The 19,134-nt window shown below is 51.0% G+C and overlaps 1 long non-coding RNA gene across 1 annotated transcript in view; it reads right to left on the bottom strand.

Moving 5' to 3' along the window:
* Window positions 1–1,248: 1,248 nt before the first annotated feature.
* LOC142003971 (uncharacterized) overlaps window positions 1,249–19,134 on the bottom strand; it is a 66,435-nt gene continuing 48,549 nt past the window's right edge. Inside the window, exon 5 of the long non-coding RNA XR_012642916.1 lies at window positions 1,249–1,425. This is a non-coding gene — a long non-coding RNA (uncharacterized LOC142003971). The remainder of the gene's footprint in view (window positions 1,426–19,134) is intronic.

Raw genomic sequence — 19,134 nt, forward strand, 5'->3', positions numbered from 1 at the left:
GGGAGAGTCACTGCATCTACCTCTGAGGGACGTACCACTCTGTACCCATCCCTGGCCCAGAGCCCAGGGTTAGCATAGGAGAGTCATTGTGTCCACCTCTGCAGGAGATGCAAACTAGAGAAACTGCAGGGGCAGATGAGGAGGCAGAATGGAGCGGCACAAGCTGGGCCTGACCAAAGCAGCAAGGTAGCCTTCCAACTCCGGGGGACAGACCCCAGGAGCTGGTAGGAAGAGGTGGCTGAGGTGTGCATCTGAGAGGCTTAGTGCTGCAGTAGGCCATTGGAGCCAGCACGGACTGCCAGGAGAGAGCCTGCTCTTCTGAGCTCCTGCCCCCCTCCCTGCAGCACAGCACCCCCAGAACCCCACTGGGACCATAACTGACTGCCAGGAGAGCGTGCCCCTCATTGAATCCCAACCCTGCTCCCTGGGACAATCGAAAGTCTCCCCTCCAAGGATTGAGTGGGCCTTTCCCTAACTGGTGACAACTGGAGCGATGCTGTGAGTTTGCTGAGCCACACTCCCTGCCTGGGCCATGGCCCATGCCAATACCTCCCTGGGCAGAGCCTCTGCACGCCCTGTTATGCACCATTAGGGCAGCAAGATCAGGTAGCGTTTGGTGCTGGTCCAGCAGGATGCCGAGTATTGTCTGGCGCCTCTCGCTGATCAGGTTGCGTCGTGGGAACATTGACGTCAGGTTAAAGTGGGTTTGCAATTCCTGGGCCAGCTCCCTTGTGGCAGCAGTGGCATTATTTGGCTCGGCTCCCCCTCGGGGAACCTTCTCCTTTTCATCCAGGGAAGCTGGATCCTTGGTCTGGGAATCTCCTGTCTCCACCACCAGCGTTTCAGAGTGGCTTGAGCCCTGCTCCCCGACAGCAGGTGTAGGTGCAGCTTGAGGCCCTTCACCTGTTGTGTGAGGTGGATGTGCACCAGTCCCAGGCCCCCTGTCTTGAAAGCATGTCTGGTCCTGGGTGATTGCACTTGTCTTGAGCTCCATCTCTCGCTCGCTTTGGGGATCCAGCAGCCTCGCAATGTCAGCAGATTTCACCTCCTTGTTAAACATGCCCAGGTGCTGGCTAAGCCTGTGCTGCGTTATGATGACCGGCATGGAGCCAGAGACCTTTTTGATGGCTAGAAGAGGAGAGGACTTGGCATAGCTGTCACAGTGTAAGCCCCAGCCTGGAGGCAGCACTCTCTGATGAACCCTGCAGCCAGGCTTATGCTCCAGAGCACCAGCTGCAATGTTCCTGCCAAACTTGGCAGAGTTGCGTTCCCGTCTGGTTTTGCGGCGCTTGACTCGGCAGGGTCTCTGCCCAGCACCATGGTGTTCCAGCTGCAATGCCATCAGCTGTGGGCCAGAGCGGGCAAGGCTGGGGACATCATCTGCCTCTCTTCTGCTGCAGGGATTCATGATGGCTGCTGCTCCTGCTGCAAGTAGCAAAGGCAACGGTTGGAGAGCTTTGAGTAACACCCTGTCACCCACAGCAGCTGGTAGGTGGTAACCCATAACACCTCAAGTAGTTGTTTGGGGTACAAAAGGCTCCCTTTGTCCTTGCAGCTGGCACTGCACTCACACACATTGTACAAAGCACTTGGGGACATGAGCTTGTTCATGGCTCCAGATGTCATCTATTCCCACCCCTCAATTGTCCTCTCTTTACCTGCATCCTGGGCTTTAGGGATGCCCTGTGAGCTTGGCTCACAGGCTGCTGGGGCTGCCTGGACAGGAACAGTGCAGGCAGCACTAGGTCATGGCCTCGTACTGCCCTGCGGGGAAACCCCCAAAACCTGAGACTGGGCACAGGCCCCATGACCCGGTCAGCCCTCAGCCTCTCTGCTGATGAGGGGACCAGATAGGAGCCCTGCAGAGAGGTGATGGAAAGGAAGCTTTCACCCAAGGATGCCAGGCACAAGCCAAGCAGGAGCCTCTGCTGAGACCCCAATAACTTAGTTCACAGCAGGTGTGGAGGGAGCTGAGGGTAAAGGGCAGGAGGGCGTGGGAGGGGCTATGAGCTCCCTCTCCACCTCTCTGAACTGGATCCATTGGGCCTTTCCTCATGGGAGTGTCTGCATGTGGATTCCCAATAGGACCAATACCTAGCGTCCTCTTCTGAGGCCCCCAGGGACCTTCCCCTCATTGTCACCCTCACAGCTCTCCTCAGTCCCACCTTGGGTACCCCTCCCTTAGACCACCCTCATCCATCCAGGGACCCTCCCCTCATTGCCCCCCCCATCTCCCCTCAATCCCACCTCAGGGACCCCTCCCCCACCCATGTAGGGACCCTCCCCTCATTGCCCCCCCAACATCTCCCCTCAATCCCACCTTAGGGACCCCTCCCCCACCCATCTAGGGACCCTCCCCTCATCGCCCCCCCACATCTCCCCTCAATCCCACCTTAGGGACCCCTCCCCCACCCATTTAGGGACCCTCCCCTCATTGCCCCCCCACACCTCCCCCCAATCCCACCTTAGGGACCCCTCCCCCACCCATCTAGGGACCCTCCCCTCATTGCCCCCCCACATCTCCCCTCAATCCCACCTTAGGGACCCCTCCCCCACCCATCTAGGGACCCTCCCCTCATTGCCCCCCCACACCTCCCCTCAATCCCACCTTAGGGACCCCTCCCCCACCCAGGTAGGGACCCTCCCCTCATTGCCCCCCCACATTTCCCCTCAATCCCATCTGAAGCCCCCGCACCCAGCCACCCACCCACCCTCCTATCCCCTAGACACCGCCCCGCCCCACCCCCCAGGCCCCTCCCACCTCCATGCCGCCCTCCTCCAACGGACTGAGCAGGGCTTCCCCGCCCCTCGCGGAGTGGGCGGGGCCGTTGCTTCCTCGCTCCCTCCCCACCCCCGGCGCCTCGCGCAGCTGCTGGTAACTCCTTTCTGCCGGGCGCGAGACCAGCGACTCTTTCCCGCGCTGCACGCTGATTGGCGGCGACCTTATCTTTGCACAACGCTGATTGGCCGTAGCGCACCAATGCCTCTCGATGATTGGCTAGGGGTTTTGGCGGGCTGTGGTAGACGAGGGAAGGGGCTGGAGGTTGGGGCAACCCAGTTCAGTCAGTGGAGGTGGGAGATCCTAGGGGCGGAGGGGAGAGACGCCAGCCTGGGCTGAGCGCCGGGGCGGAGGGGAGATACACCAGCCAGGGCTGAGACTCACGGGGTGACAGGGGTACCTCTCAGACTAGGGAAAGCCTGTGAGACAGGAAGACCCCCACTTCAGGCTGGATCCCTAAAAGGGTGGACATTCAGGAAGGGAAAAGACACCTGACTGGGCAATGGGACCCTTATTTCACTGTCTTCTTACAGAGATTTTTGGGTAGCAGGGCAAGTTGTCAGGCACCATGAGAGAAAATGCTGGAGAAGGGTGAACATCAGAAAAGAGGAAAGAGCAGAAATGCAGTGGAAGGTTGCAAGGTGAGGTCCCAGGGAAGCAGCTGCTGGGAGAAGGTGGCCTGCAGGGGGAGCTGGGAAATTTGTTTTATCTTCCTTGTTGCAGGAAGGGAGAGCATCAGAGACATCAAAGTGAGGGTTGACTGAGCAGAACCAGCAAGGATTCCACCTTCAGGGGAAGGAGCAGGTGCCCCTGTGCCTTGGAAGGCAAGAGCCATGGGGCTGAGAACCCTAGAACCAACAGAAGGAGTTCACTCCCTCTCTCCTGACCAGAGAGAATAATCAGACCCAGCAGATTAATTCAAAATAAGACCCTCACTTTTTCATTGCAAATTGTCAGTCAGTGGAAAAAGTAGGAGATGAGATGCTGCACAGAGCTAATTTCCATACCTTTTTCCCAACAGATTTTTTGCTATTGTTTTTGGGTGGGTGGAAAGTGAAGGAAGGAAAGTCAACAGTTTTGCAAGCGTTCCTTTCTGTTGAAAAAATTCGGATGGTGACTAGTGAACTTAACATGCCTGCGGCACTTTTATTTCCCTGACTAGGTGGAAGATGAATTCAGAGAGTTGTCCATCTACTTCCCTAAGGACCAATGGACAGAGATGGGAGATTGGGAGAAAACCCGCTACAAGAACATGAAGCGGAATTATGAGTTTATGGTTGGATTAGGTGAGGGGGCCAGCCTTAAGGAGAAAAGGGTGACCCCTAGTAGCACAAGCAGCTGGAGAGTTGAAGGTTTTGTATTTTGTCCTCCTCTAAGGCTTTATCTGCACTACGCAAGTTTTAGTGACATGGTCATGTGGCTGTGCCACTAAAAGTCAGGCAGCATAAATACTTCTTTTATTACGTAGACACTTATTTCAGGTTTGCATTTTAAATGCATATTGAGAAAAACTGAATTGCAAACATACACATTATCAAATAACCTAACTTGCCCCAGTGTTATAAGCATAATGAAACTAGTGGGGATAAGTCATGGAAGAGGACTGCATGGCACCTTTCTGTTTATCCTACCAAACTTTTGGTGGCACTATACTGCAATGTTTACAAGGAACACAACACAGAATATAGTTAACTGTTATTCTGGTAACCACAACTGTTTTTTCAGTTCAATGAATTATGCAACAAAAAAATTAATAGGGCAGGTGCTTTTGCCGACTTAAGCCTGCTTTTGCCAACCTGTATATCTTCCACAAACAAAAGAAAAGCCAACTTGAACTGAACCTCCTCGTCAGCATGAATGCTGTTTTGTTGGCATCGATTTCCACCCTTCTAAGCGGCGTTTTCATAGAGCACTCCTCACTTTAATGAGCTATTTACACTTCTACATGCCATAGCAAAATTTGTCTTGTGGCTGGGGAAGGGGTGGGTGTGTGCTGTTCAGTATGCAGTGTAGATAACATCTTATGCCATGTCTACACTGATGCTTTACTATTTTCTGGCTCAGGTGTATAAAAACAAAAGCAAGTTACAGCACTGTAAAGGGTAAATGGTGGTTTACATAGAGCACTGGGAGAACTCTATGGTGCTGTGGCCATATTGTTTAAAGTGCTGCCACCACAGCACTTTAATGCTTGAAGTGTAGACTTAGGCTCAATTTCTCTCATTTTGGGAGGAAAGGGAAATATAGAGCTTGTGTCTTTGGTCAGAGAGAAGCCAGGGTATAAATCTGCTGGAAGAAACATGCTGCATCTCCTATTTCGGACTTTAGGTCAATGTGCTGGCTCCTCCATTTGCTGATTCTGTGATGAGCCTTCCAGGGTCGTAAGAGTCCTGAGGTGCCAGCCAAGTCTTACAGATCTTCCAGATTGGAACAGTTAGTATTGTTACCAGTAACACCACAGTGCAAGGTGTGGGGAAGTGTCTCTTTGCATGAGCAAGACTCATAACATGTCAACTGTTTATTACTATTATAATGGTTTCTTTGTTAGGCCTTCCTACCACAAAACCTGCATTTATGTGTCGTGGTCGATGGCTCCAAAACCACATAGTGTATGACTCTGAGTCCGACGAAGACTGGACACCAAAGCCTTTAGGTAATAGAGCAAAGAACTGACTCTTTAGTGAGCTACCATTACTGGGCATTTCCACTAATTAAAATATCCTTAGGGGAATCGGCACCCATCTCTAACCCTTAGGAGAACAGCTCCTTCCCACATAGTCTCTAGACACAAAGGCCTCGTGCTGCATGTTTCACCCTTTCAGCAAGGGAGAACTGGAGATTTACTTCAGAGCTTTTTACCATAACACTTTAATCCACCACAAGTGTCGCAACACAAAGTTCTCCTTGCTCTAAGGGTGAGGCATTTGGGTTAAAAAGTGAACAGTTTATTTTTTCCCCACAAACTTCCTGGATGAGCAGCAACACAGCATGAACTGTGGATCATGTACAGCGAAGCTCGAATGTTTTGAACCACTCTGTGAACCCAGTTTTGCTCTATAAATATGAGAGGGGTAGCCATGTTAGTCTATAGCTGCAAAAACAAGTAGTCCTGTAGCACCTTATAGACTAATAGATTTTTTGGAGCATAATCTTTTGTGGGCAGACACACACTTCGTCAGATGTATCTGTTTTTATGGCTACAGACTAACACAGCTACCCCCTCTGATACTTGGAGGGCAAAACAGGTGTCACAGAGTGGTTCAGACCATCTGAATTTCACTGTACATGATCCAAGGTTCATGCTGTCTTGATGCACCTGACAAAGTGGGTCTTTGCCCACAAAACCTTATGCTCCAGAAAACCTGTTAGTCTATAAGATACCACAGGATGTCTCATTGTTTTTGCTGTTTTGCTCTAAGGTGTATGGTTTTGTACAGATTCAAACTGCTGCTAAGTCTAGTGTGGCTTCAACCACTCACACTCTATCTTATTTATAAAGATTAAATAATTTGATGGTGACTGAAAAGCAGTTTCTTACATAAAGCATGACCTGTCCACTACACCTTGCTTTGTTAAGTAGTTACTCAGCATACTGAAATCAGCCACATTGTAACAGCTAATAGTGGCTGGCGAGAGCTGAGATTACTTTCTTACAGAGCTTCTCCATTTGTGCTTTCTGTGATAGTAAGTCTGAACATGAAACAGATGTAGGGTGACCATATTCCCCTAGATGAAATATGGGACACCCTGGGGGTGGTGGGGCAGGTGTCCCGGCTAAAACAGGACAGATGGTCACCTTGCATCAGGCAATGGCTGCACCCTTCTCACCAAGACCTCTCACCTCCAGCCTGCTCTTGAGCCCCCCACCCACTGCTGCACTTCACCTTCCACCCAGATGCCTAAACCCCAGCCCACTCCTGCACTCCCATCAATACCCCAAACACCCACCCTCAGCTTGCTCCTGCACCGTCCCACCCAGCCAGAACCCACACACTCACCCCCACCCCACTGGGGCTGGGGACAGAAACAAGCCTGCAGCAGGTTCTTCAGGGCTTGGTGTTGCAGAATCCGGAGGGGCTCCAGCCCTACCCCCACAGCGCACAGGGCTCTGGGCTGGGCGTGGGGGCGTATTCTGGCCCTGCAGGATGTTGAGGGGAGGGGCCTCAGCTCCACACAGTACAAGGCTCTGGCCCTGACCCAGTGATGCAGCAATGGAGGGTGGGGTGGCTCTGTCCTTGTGCCACGCAGGGCTCTGGCCCCAGGTCTGCAGCAGGGGCCGCCCCACTAGTGCTCCAGCCCCAGCTCCACCCCAGCCCTGAGGCGGGACTCTGGAAGGCATGCTCTGGCCCTGCAGGAGGTCTGGGGGGGCCTCAGCCCCGTACCATACAGGGCTCCAGCCCTGGCCCCGTGATGTGGTGGGGGCTTGGGCGGGGGGCTCCACCCCCACACTGTGCAGGGCTCCGGCTGCAGTACGGCTTTGGCTCCACTCCAGCCTCCTGGCAGGGACTGGGGGTGGAGGGGGCTCCAGCAATGGCCCCAGCCTCCACTTCCCCCCCACCAACTCTGTCCCGAGCCCAGCCACACACCTGAGCAAGGCTATGGCTCGCAGTGGCATTCCAGTGGTGCAGCAGATGAGGAGCTATATTTTAAAAATGGTGGTGGCCAGAAAAAAGCCCTGTGAGTCTCCATCCAGCACAGGAAAAGGTAAGCAGGGGAGGGCCAAATAAGGGACAATTAGTCCCATTTAAAAAATAAGTTGGGATGCCTTTTTGGCTCCCTAAATATGGGACTGTACTGCCAGATATGGGATGGATGGTCACCCTACATAGATGACAACTTCCTGCTTGTGACACAATTTCAGTAATGTTGGTCATTTAGCATTTGGTAATGTTTGGTTTGTTTACACTTACAGTTAAAACCTTCAGGCCACCATGTACATCTGGCAGCTTGAAAAAGAAAAAAAAGAAAAGGCAGAACATCAATCAAGTAAGCTTACAGTGTGCTTTCTTCTAGATGATGAATCTTACAGATGAGATGAACCCTGTTATTAATTAACAAATGCCATCGCAGTGATTTGAACATGAAAAGTGTTTTTTATATGCTAGCTATGCTGCTGATTCAACTAATAATTATAGTGACACCTCCTGGGGATGCCAGAGCTGTGGGACACCTCATTATCACCAAGGTTTGGTAGTCAGTTTCAAGTGGAGTGCCCCAAGGCTCAGTTCTAGGGCAGGTATTGTTCAACATTGTTATTAGTAATTTGGATGAGAGAATGGATTGCATCCTCAGCAAATTTGCAGATGACATGAAGGAGGACAGGTAGATAGATATGTTGGAGAGCAGGGATGGGGTCCAGAGTGACCTAGACAAATTGGAGGATTGGGCCAAAAGAAATCTGATGAGGTTCAATAAGGACAAGTGCAGAGTCCTGCACTTGGGATGGACAAATCCCAAGCACTGTTACAGGCCAGGGACCGACTGGCTAAGTAGCAATACAACAGAAAAGGACCTGGGGATTACAGTGGGTGAGAGACCGGATATAAGTTAACAGTGTGCCCTTGTAGCCAAGAAGGCTAACGGCATATTGGGGTGCATTAGAAGGAGCATTTCCAGCAATCTAAAGAAGTGGTTATTCCCGTCTACTCAACACTGGTGAGGCCATTTGTGGAGTCTGCATCCAGTTCTGGGCTCCCTGGTATAAAAAGGGTGTGGATGCATTGGAGCAGGTCCAGCAAAGGACAACAAAAATGATTAGGGGGCCGGAGCACATGACCTATGAAGCGAGGCTAAGGGATTTGAGCTTATTTAGTTTGTAGAGAGAAGAGTAAGGGGTGATTTAATAGCATGGAGGGAGACTTTTCAGTAGCGAGGGATGGCAGAACAAGGAGCAATGGTCTCAAATTATGGAGGGGGAGGTGTAGGTTGGATATTAGGAAAACTATTTCACCAAGAGGGTGGGGAAGCACTGGAATGTGTTACCTAGAGAGGTGGTGGAATCTCCATTCCTAAAGGTTTTTAAGTCCTGGCTTGACAAAGCCCTGGTTGGGATGATTTAGTTGGGGTTGATCCTACTTTATGAGGGGGCTGAACTCAGTGATGTCCTGAGGTCCCTTCCAGCCCTAGGATTCTATACTCTGAGCGTGAGGCAATCTTGTCCATGCCTGCTTTAGGTCAGCTCCCTGACTTCGTGAGGCCCAGGCATCACAAACACTCCCCGATCTGCCTATGCAGGCTTCACCATCTCTCTGCAGGGTTGAGCTAGGCACTTTCCAAGCCCTCTGTGCATTGTTCTGGAACTGCACAGCTCCTGTTCCACTTGCCCCTCACAATTGTCACAGATTCACTGTCCCCAAAGGCACCACACAAACCAGGGCACCTCAGATCCTCACTTTGCTTAACACACAGCAGAGGTGACAGTGAGAACAAGTCCAAGTTCAGGAACAAGAAATATTGGGAAAAAATGGTTATATATAGAACAATCATAACATTCTTTTTAGATCCTAGGTTTAATTAAAAAGATTCTGTCAGCTTTAATAAAGTACTAGCAGATGTAACCAGCATTGTCAGGTCTTTAACTGAAGTTATTATGTTCCCATCTTCATTCTCTCAGATTCAGGTTGGGGAATCAGGTCAGGCCACGACTCCCAGCCCCTCAGAAGGTGGTGGGGGCTGGTTTGGGCTGTGGCTTCTGGCCCCCTCTGCCTGCCCTCTGGTTGGGGAGCCATGTCAGGCTGCGGTTCCTGGCCCCTGCTGCCTGTCTTCAAGAATGGGCAGTTTGGGCTGCGGATCCCAGTCTATCCACCTGTCCTCACAGTGAGCCAGCCCTGGGTTGAGCCAGGGGGGCTGCCCCAGCCCCAGGTGTGGGGGAGGGTTATGGGGGCTGTGCTGTGCTGTAGTGCTGGGCTTTCCCCAGCCCCAGTGTGAGCCTAGGGTGGGGCAGGACAGGGGCAGGTTCCCTGGCCCCAGCATGTTGGGGAGGGTTCCCTGGCCCCAGCATGCACGGGAGCAGCAGGGCTTCCCTTGTGGGACACGGGCAGGTGTTTATGTAACTTAAATCCCCTTATATACCTTTCACAATGATTATAACAAGCAATTGGCACCTGGTAAAGACCTTGCATGCTATTCTGTGGAACTGCAGCGCATATACTTGGCCCAGGGATCTCTGTAATTTTCTATGTCCCTGTGACCACTGTACATTGACACAAAGAGGTCCTTGGACTACAAGTATCAATCTACAGTACTTTATAGTTTAGTAACTTTGTGTATCTGTGTTTGTCTGAATCTGTTTGTTCAAGAACTTCTAAATGTTAACAGCTAGGGCCACCAAATTTAGTATGCAACTTCTTCTTAACTTGAAGCAAGTTAAGGGTTTGTGCCAAGACAATTGGATGCGCCTGGAATTCGACTGTATCTCTTCAAATGGAAAATAAGGGATCTGGTAGTAGGAACAATTTTACTGTAGAATGAACAAAAGAGGTAGCCAGGGGACAGAGATGGAGGCCAGGACTGCTATAACCCCACTGGGCTGGCAGGGGTGAAGCAAGGGGCAGCTGTCTGCTATATATTTCAGAGAGGTAGACAGACAGACATACACACACAAACTATCTGTTCCCCAGCCAGCGGACATGCACCTCTTCCCCAGCCATGCCCGTTAGGGCTACAGCAGCCAGGCAAAGGTGTTTCTCTCCTGGCCACAAGCTGCTGTGGTGACGAGGTTGGGGTTGCCCTCTCTGCCTGGGGCAGCCTGCATTCTGAACCCTTCAGCCCCACCCCAAAACAATTATTTAAATGAAAAACAAAACTTATTTGAGTGAAGGACCTGTGCAGTAGCAGGTAAATTGTCTAGTTAAATAATTAATAAACAACAAGAAGTCCTGTGGCACCTTGTAGACGAACAGATATTTTGGAGCATAAGCTTTCGTGGGTAAAGACCCACTTTGTCAGATGTATGAGTGGGAGGGAGGTTCAGAGGAGTATTTAAAGAGGGGAGTCCCAGTAAAAGGGAGAGCCAGAGCTGACAAGGTCTCTTCAGTCAGGGTGGAAATGGCCCATTATCAGTAGTATACATCAAGAGAAAAAACAAGTCACATCAGTCGGGGAATGTGGCCCATTGTCAAATTCTGATGTGGAGGTGTGAACTTCCGTAGCAGAGAAACTGCCCTTGTAAGGGGTTAACCACTCCTAGTCTCTGTTTAATCCTTGGTTGATGGAGTCAAATTTGCAAATAAATTGCAGCTCAGAGATTTCTCTCTCCATTTTATTTTTGAAATTTTTTTATTGTAGGACTGCTACTTTTAAATCTGTTACTGAGTGTCCAGGGAGATTGAAGTGTTCTCTTACAGGTTTTTGTATGTTACCGTTCCTGATGTCTGATTTACGTCCATTTGTTCTTTTGTGTAGAGACTGTCCAGTTTGGCCAATGTAAATTGCAGTGGGGCATTGCTGGCACATAATGGCATATGTTGTATTAGTAGATGTGCAGGTAAAGGAGCCCCTGATGGTATGGTTGATGGTAGGTCTTGTGATGAAATTGCTGGTGTAGATATATGAGCAGAGTTGGCAGTGAGGTTTGTTCCAGGGATTGGTTCCAGGTTTAGAGTTACTGTCTTGTGGTCTATAGTTGCTGGTGAGAATTTTTTAAGGTTGGCAGGCTGTCTGTAGGTAAGGACAGGACGCCTGCCTCCCAAGGTCTGTGAGAGTGAAAGATCATTAGTGAGTCTGTGCCCATGAAAGCTCATGCTCAAAACTTTTCTGTTAGTCTATAAGGTGCCACAGGACCCTTCGTTGCTGTGTAAAATCATTGTTCAGGATGGGTTGCAGATCGCTGATGATGTGCTGGAGAGGCCTTAAGTGGGGGCTGTATGTGATGGCCAGTGATGTTCTCTTGTTTTCCTTGTGAGGCCTGTCTTGTAGCAGGTGGCTTCTGGGTACCCGTCTGGCTCTGTCAATCTGTTTCTTCACTTCCTTAGGTGGGTATTGTAGTTTGAGGAAAGCTTGGTAAAGGTCTTGTAGATGTTTGTCTCTGTCTGACGGATCGGAGCAAATATGGTTGTATGTTAGTGCCTGGCTGTGTACAATGGATCGTGTAGCATGCTCTGGATGGAAGCTGGAGGCATGTAGATAAGCATAGCGGTTCATGGGTTTTCAGTATAGGGTGTTATTTATGTGACCATCGCTTATCTGCACAGTAATGTCCAGGAAGTGGATCTCTTGTGTGGACTGGTCCAGGCTAATGTTGATGGTGGGGTGGAAACTGTTGAAATCATGGTGGAACTCTTCAAGAGCTTCCTTCGTATGGGTCCAGATGATGAAGATGTCATCAATGCGCAGGCAGAGGAGGGGCACTAGGGGACGAGAACTGAGAAAGCATTGTTCCAGGTCAGCCGTAAAAACGTTGGCATACTGTGGGGTCATGTGGGTGCCCATAGCAGTGCCACTGATTTGAAGGTATGAATTGTCCTCAAATCTGAAATAGTTGTGGGTGAGGACAAAGTCACAAAGGTCCACCACCATTTGTGCCTCAGTCTCATCAGGGATAACATTCCTCACAGCTTGGAGTCCATCTTCATGTGGGATATTGGTGTAAAGGGTCTCTACATCCATGGTGGCCAGGATGGTGTTTTCGGGAAGATCACCCCCCTCCGCCCCCTCAACTGATCTGACTTGTTTTTTCTCCTCCCTTGATATATACTACTGATAATGGGCCATTTCTACCCTGACTGAAGAGACCTTGTCAGCTCTGGCCCTCCCTTTTCCTGGAACCCCCCCCTTTAAATACTACCCCACCACTCATGGATCTGACGAAGCAGGTGTTTGCCCATGAAAGCTTATGCTCCCAAATATCTGTTAGTCCGTAAGGTGCCACAGGACTTCTTGTTCTCAAAGATACAGACTAACATGGCTACCTCTCTAATAAATGTAATCTTAACTATAATAATTAAAACACAGGACCTCAATCAAATGATTGTGAAAACATTTTGGTACTAAGAAGATGCATATATAACATGGGGGAGAGGAGAAAAAAGCCCAGGACAAGTTTTCAGACTGAGGATCATTTTTCAGACTATTGGTCCCATATTGGAATTGTTCAGTTTCTGGCACTGGACTCAAATACACTGTAGACAGAAAAATTCACTTCAGGGTTACTTCCTGACATGGCAAATTTCAGAAGGGAAATGTCTAAATCACAAATTTTCTGCCAAAATGCGAGCACAGAGCAACATCAACAGTAACATCAGTAACACTTATCAGAGAGGTAGCTGTGTTAGTCTGTAGCTTCGAGAACAAGAAGTCTTGTGGCACCTTACAGACTAACAAATATTTTGGAGCATATGCTTTCGTGGGCAAAGACCCACTGCATCTGATGAAGCGGATCTTTGCCCACGAAAGCTTATGCTCCAAAATATTTGTTAGTCTATAAGGTGCCACAAGACTTCTTGTTGATCAGTAACACTTGTAACAGAACAAAAAGTAGTCAAGTAGCACTTTAAAGACTAGCAAAATAGTTTATTAAGTGAGCTTTTGTGGGACAGACCCACTTCTTCAGACCATAGCCATACCAGAACAGACTCAATATTTAAGGCACAGAGAACCAAAAACAGTAATCAAGGAGGACAAATCAGAAAAAAATGTCAAAGTGAGCAAATCAGAGAGTGGAGGGGTGGGAGGAGAAGGTCAAGAATTAGATTAAGCCAAGTATGCAGACGAGCCCCTATTGTGACTCAGAAAGTTCCCATCCCGGTTTAAACCACGTGTTAATGTGCCGAATTTGAATATAAAAGCCAGCTCGGCTGTTTCTCTTCAAAGAGCAGTGCGAAAGTTTCTTTTCAGTAACACACATACCTTTAGGTCATTAATAGAATGCCCCATTCCATTAAAATGTTGACTAACTAGTTTGTGGATCTGGGGTTTTGAAAACACTCAGATCAAAACACTCCAGATCCACAAACCGGTTAGTTAGCTGAAAAATTGGTAACTGTTTGGGTAACAATTTCAAAAAACAGTTTCAAAAATGTTAAAATGATGTGAATAATTTAACATAAAATAAAATGTCAACGTTTTTATGAAACTTTTTAAATAAAGGCCATTTTTCAATCATAAACCTTTTTATTTAAAATATTTTGATTAGCTTTATACATAAGATACAGTATCAAATTAGGCAAATCATTAATCAGCTCAGTGAAGAGACCAGTAGGTAAATTCAAATCAAGTTGTATTAGGCCCTGTGATGGGGTGTGTACCCCACATAGGCCCTGAGTGGATCAATGTGGGCCTGGGAGGGACATGTTACCTTGGTGCACCTTGAAGGAGAAATTCAACTGGGCAAGAGCAGATTTGTTGGGATGAAGAAAGGAAGGAGGCTGAAGAGGTGTATAGTCATCCTGGGAGACCAGAGATGTGGTGAGGCAGAGAGCCAGTGGGAAAATAATCAAAGCCCTGGCATCCTAGCAGGAGTAGAGCAGGTGGACAAACAGTACGGAAAAAGGTAGCCGTGTGGAGGAGGTGGTCTTGGACTGGTTGTGTGCTCTGAAAGAAGAGATGCATTTGGAATCAGACTGCCAAGGAGAGAGTGCCTTAGATGGTGTTTTGTTGAGGAACAGAGTATGGAGCTTAAAAGGCCAACCCTGAGAGAGGCTGTCTAGGAGGAGACCCAGGAAAGCAGTAGCAGCAAGGAGTGGAAGTGCACTGCTGGTTAATGGTTCCTGGGCTGGGACCTCATGTGGTGGGAGAACCCAGACTCCTGTACTGGCACTCGCAAGGTGTCCTGGGCCCAGTGAAGAGGAAAGGGACACTGGAAAACTTTGAGGAAAGAATAGAAGATCAGAGGCCTCATGTTGGAAGCCCAAAGACTTTGGGCTGTTACCCTGGAAGAGAAAAGGAGGCTAAGTTATGGGAAAAGAGGTCATTGCAATGATGGAACAATTGTCAGCAGGGAGTGGCATTTGGGGAATACTCCTGGGCCCTGTCTGATCTGGGGAGGGTACTCCTTTGCTGTAGTCATCAACCTATTTTTACATGGCCATCTGCTCTGTATAGTCTTATTAGTTTCCGCACATTACAGGCTCTGGGTAGAGAGAACCAGACTAGTATGCTCATTGTTATGGAAAATAACTTTGTGTGCAGAATAAAGAGACAATGCTGGAGAAGGCCTCCGAAAAGGCAACCTCTGAGAATTTACCAGACACTGAGAAATTGGACAAAAATTCAGAGATAGGCACCAGAATCCGTGGCACTAACACTGCTAACCTGAAAACTGGTAAGCCCAGAACACAGGGGAATCTCTGTATTTTCATGGTAGGTCTGAGAACTAGTAGTTCTGCAGCCTATGAATTTGGTGGGAGGCACCTTCTGTACTTCTGGGGCTAAAGAGGACCTGTAATTTCTGTTATCTAGAGAAACTCAGAAACATCTCTCATGATAATGAAATCCAATACTGCAGTTATACTTACTGCTGCTTTTCCCTTTGAGCTCTCAGTGCCCGAGTGTTTCTCTCTTCTCTTGGGCAACAATGCATTCCTCACCACCTCAGATAACAGCCACCAATCTGATGGGATTCTCTTCGAATCCCTTCATACTGCTGTTCAGCTGGTTGTTTATAGTACTGTCGGGCATCACAAATCAAGGTGAGCCTCCATGGCACTCCTGTTATTGCCATGCGAAACTAGTAAGACCTCTAACTTGGCTGAGTCCAGCCTACCAGTACAAAGAACATACATTGGCCTTTTACTGCTGTTTTATTCTGGTCCTAATTCTCCCGTACTAGCACATCTGACGCTGTTGGCACTGAGAGCAGAGGGCAGTGAGCTAGACACAAATTTAAGGAGACAGTGTCACTACTTAGTCAATTACAGTCAGTGTCTGCATCAGCAGTGGTTTTCAGTGTTCAGCTCCTGCAAACTGTTGTATGGCTCTTATTTATGTATGTTTTCATGTGCAAAAGGCCTGATTCTTACAAGGTCGATAGCTATTGAGCTGTGTAAACAGCCTCAATATAAATAAGATTTCAGCCTCAAAATGCTATTGCTTATTTATGTTTATCAGTGCTGGAACTGCACAGATTAACCTACCCAGTATAACTTCCTTTTTAGATCTACCTCGAGGAGTTTCTAAAGCCCAAGGGCAAAGGACCCAAGTTAATACATATAGCTTACGAAAGAGAGAGAAAAAAGTATATGTTGAAATAAATGAACCCCAAGATGATGATTACTTATGTAAGTCACACGGTTTCTTTCTATAGTTTTCTTTGAGCCCCAAATAGCTTTCCTTATATGGCTCCCTGCACTGTAATGTCCAAGCATCTCAAAAGTGTTTAAGGGTAGGAATAATAGTTTGTATTTCTTTATTCCTTTTAACAATGCAGGAGAGATAGCTGGGGGTAGGATATGGTTGGATATATGTTTTGCATTTAATTCTGAAAGTCATCCGCATGTCTTGTGGCACTGAATTCCATAATCTTAACCTAGTTCCTGTGATACGTCTGTATCCTGCACTCAAAACTCCCCTACTGGTCAAGAAGTTCATTGTTCTGATACAACAAGAAGACTTGTGGCACCTTATAGACTAACAGATATTTTGGAGCATAAGCTTTCATGGGCAAAGACCCGCTTCATCAGATATATGAGTGGGGGGCTGGTTTCGGAGAGGTATTTAAAGAGTGGGGTCCCAGTAAGAGGGAGGTCCAGACCTGACAAGGTCTATTCAGCAAGTCTATGAAGCAAATTCACGGAGCCCCTGCTACACAACCCCCACCTTCGTGTGCAGGCGGCGGAGTCTCCCGAGGTGCGCCGGAGGTTGGTCCTAGGTGGAATCACCAGGGTCGGAGACCTCCTGGACTACGACCGGGGAGACTGGATGGAGGCCCCGGCGCTCGCCCAGCGCATGGGGCTCTCCAACCTACGCTCCCCCCGTCGCGTACTCGAGGAGGTGAAGGCCGCCCTGCCGCCCATTGCTCACGTCTACCTCGGCCGGGTCCTGTGAGAGGGTGCACCCCGCCCCCCTGTCACTCCTAGCCCTCCGGACCTCTCCGTGGGCCCCCGGCTTCGCGATCCTGCCCGCCCCCCTCCCCTCCACCACCTCAGCCGGCTGCATACCTTGCAGCCGGTCCCCTTCCGAACCATGCCTAGACATCTTCTGTACGCGCTCGTGCTTCACACGCTCCACTTCCCCACCCTCGTGTCCCGCCCCGACCACAAGTGGCGGGACCTCTTGCCGCCATCGGAGGGTGGGGAGCCCCGGTGGGCCAGCCTCTATTCCACCCTGGTCCCGCGGCCCGCCGTGGACATCAGCTGGAGAATCCTCCATGGAGCGGTGAGCACGGGCGTGTACCTGGCGCGGTTCACCCCCATCCCAGACACCTGCACCTTCTGCGGCATGAGGGAGAACCTGGCGCACATCTACGTTGAGTGCGCCAGGCTGCAGCCCCTCTTCCGGCTCCTCCAGAACCTCCTCTTGAGGTTCTGGCTGCACTTTTCCCCGCACCTCCTTATCTTGTCACACCCCATCCGCGGCCCCACAAAGTCGCCTGCTGGAAGAAGGGTGTTCTCTCCGGGCCGAGTGTCGGGGCATAGACATTGACGAGATGGAGAGGCAGCCCCTCCACCCGCACCCGGAGATACAGCAGGCGGCTGGGCACAACCTCGACGCTCCCCAGCACCTCGGGCTGCAGGTCTGGGGAGAACAGGGTCGCCACCCCGGCCCGGTGGGCCGAGAGGTGACTAAAGTGGACCCCGTCTCCCCACTCCAGCCGCCACTTAGCTTCGGCGGCTGGGGTAGTGTAGGTCTCCTGTAGGAAGGTGACCGAGTACCCCCCTCCCGAAGGAAGGAGAGCACTTGGCACCTACGGAGACCCGACCCGCAGCCCCTGGCATTTAGAGTGGCAAAGATGATCGGCGCCATTTGGAGGGCTGGGGAGGATCCTCGCCAGAGGGAGTACCGACGGTTCCCGTGAGGCCATGCAGCAAACCGTGACCAACCCGAAGGTGACGAGGGCGTCACGGAAGCTGCGGGCCCGTTGGTAAGCCGTGGCGTCCCTCCTCCCGGTCCCCTTGCCCTCCTTGAGAAGAGCCCTCACGGATTCCAAGATGGTATGAAAGTCCCCCCAGCGCTGGAGGGCGAGAGCAACCTTGTTCTTGGAGCCACGAATGTCCTCCAAGAACCGGCGCATCTCTCCCACCAGCGCATGGGGTGCCGAGGCCTCGGGGTCTCCAGTGCCCGTTGGCCTTGTGTTCCTTTGGGCCCCACGGCCACAGAAAAGATTGGGGTGGGGACTGGGGTCTGGTTTTGGGGGGGATGAGGGCGGCAGAGGGAGAGCAGCCCCGGAAGTGCTGGGAGAGGGCAATATAGGGGGGGCCTCCCGAGGGATTACGGTCTCGGGGGCAGGTATGAGTGGGCAGGGATCAAAGGGAGGGGTAGGAGGAGGAGGGATGGGGGTGGGGGCAGGGGGGATGAGACTCATCAGGGGAAGGGAAGGTTCATGAGGGGGAGGGAGAGGGGGTAGTGGGGGAAGGGGAGGAGGAAAAGGAGGGAGTGGAAGGAGAGGAGGGTCTGGAGGGGGTAGGATTGCAAGTTCTGGGGCGGGGCGTTGGCTGGGAGAAGGTACGGGGATGATGGCAGGTGATGGGGCTAAGATGGGAGCAGGGGCGGGGATATGGACAGAAGGTGTGTCGGGAGGAGGGGCTTCCTTGGATGGTGGGGCGGGGGAGGGGGGTAGGGGCGAGGTGCCGACATGCTCAGCAGGAGGTGCCAACTGGTCGAGGGGGTGGGTGTCGGGGTCTTTAGTTTCGGGGCCGAAGGCGGGGGACATGGGAAACTCTGCTTACCCCAGGGCGCCCAGGGGCTGGCCGACTCCTGCGGGGAGGTCATCCCTAATTAAGGGGGGGGTCGCCTCATGGGACGTCCCAAGGCAGAGGGAGGTGATAATTGAGGGGTCGCTGGTAGATGGGGAGGGGGAGAGTGGAGGGGGTGGGGGTGAGTGGATGGACGGCCCACAGGCCTCCAGTAGGAGGCTGTCCATGTCCAGGGCCACCGGGGTGAGGCCTAGGGCCTCGACCTCCTGCGAGAGGAGGGCGAGGCCAGGGCCCACCTCCTCCGGATGCTCCGCAGCAGCAGTCTGGGTGGCGGCCGGAGGGGTGTCGGGGGAGGGCATGGGTGCACAAAAATCCTTCTCAGCCTCCTCAGGCTCTGGCTCCGGGGCAGAGGGGATGTTACCTTTCTTAGCTGCCGCCGCGGCAGCCCCCATCGCCCCCGGCAGATGATCGGTAGCCGGCGGTTCGGCAGGTGGGTCTGGGCTGGCAGCTCTTTTTAGTGCTTTGCGCGGCACCTCCACCCCGTCCTCCGACAGGGTAGGGTGCCGG

The sequence above is a fragment of the Carettochelys insculpta genome, chromosome 30 (genome assembly GCF_033958435.1).
Source record: "Carettochelys insculpta isolate YL-2023 chromosome 30, ASM3395843v1, whole genome shotgun sequence".
Classification (NCBI taxonomy): Eukaryota; Metazoa; Chordata; order Testudines; family Carettochelyidae; genus Carettochelys; species Carettochelys insculpta.